The sequence below is a fragment of the Octopus bimaculoides genome, chromosome 6, assembly GCF_001194135.2.
Source record: "Octopus bimaculoides isolate UCB-OBI-ISO-001 chromosome 6, ASM119413v2, whole genome shotgun sequence".
NCBI lineage: Eukaryota > Metazoa > Mollusca > Cephalopoda > Octopoda > Octopodidae > Octopus > Octopus bimaculoides.
This window is the reverse complement of record NC_068986.1, coordinates 57,466,498-57,467,716: the sequence shown is the minus strand read 5'-3', so window position 1 is coordinate 57,467,716 and position 1,219 is coordinate 57,466,498.

Sequence of the window (1,219 nt, the reverse complement as noted above, 5' to 3'; positions counted from 1 at the left end):
GTTTGGCCGTACGGTTTTTTAATGTTGTTTTCATTGTTCAATTTTTCCTGTCTTGGTTTGTGTTTGCCACCTTGGAATCCCCTGTTTAGTGGGTTGATCCACTACTCAGGAAGAGACTATTCTAGAGTACGTTCTGCCTTATCTTCGAAACGTCGGGTTAGAATAGAGACAGCTGATGAAGGAATATTCCAAGTGCCTTTCCGTTTTCCTATGTGTTCGTTCCGTTGTCTGTAGTTCATTGTTCTAACGTCCTGTACCCTGATATGCATCAATATACACATATAGATGTAAGTATGTACATATATGTGTGTATACATGCATATATATTCTTTGTATTATATATACATATACATAGATAGATAGATAGATAGGGAGATAGATAGATAGATAGATAGATAGACAGAGAGATAGATAGTTGTACTTGCTGGGCGTTCGGACTAAATTTAACAGTTTCCATGAGAGGAAATGAAAATACGCATCCCATCCAAAACTAAAAATATAGAGGAAAAGCAAAAAATACTAATTAGGTTAAAGCTAGGAGAAAACGGTTATCGAAATTAGCCGCCCCCAGCTCTCAGTACGGCTCCAGACCCCCAGAGTGTCATTGAGAAGATTTTCGAACATCTTCTTGATCTTGACCACCAGCTTAGCTTTGGATTTGCTGGCAGGTTGGTTGGTGTGTTTCTCCACCGTACACCATGTGTAGTAATCTCTGGGTTAGCAGTCGGGAGAATTAGGAGACTAGAAATTGGGGCTGGTGAAGTCGTAGACATTCTCCGACCACCATTTCTGTCTCTTTCCGAAGGTATGACAAAGACTCACTCCAGCCAGGGATTGACCATGGTCTTCAGCAGCTTCACAAAACCTAAGTCCCTGTTCAAAGATGTAGGGATAAATGGTGGTGTGCGGACTTATTCGGAACACCTATGTACCTTCGTAGTCTCCGTTGCAGCTGTCCATGTCACGTCTTATAGCGTTTTCAATATTCACAGAAAATTGAGCAGTAGCTATGATGTTGTCATTTCTATACCCGCTGTGATTCATCATGGTGCGGGTAGTTCTTTTCCACTATTCAATGGCTAGCGGTTGTTCATCAGCATCTAATTTCTTCTCAGCTAGGAATTTAATTGTGATGCTCTCTAAAACCGTTGAAAATGGAGATTTAAAAATGCGTCAAATTTAGCCCGAACATAATGTATATATATATATATATATATAT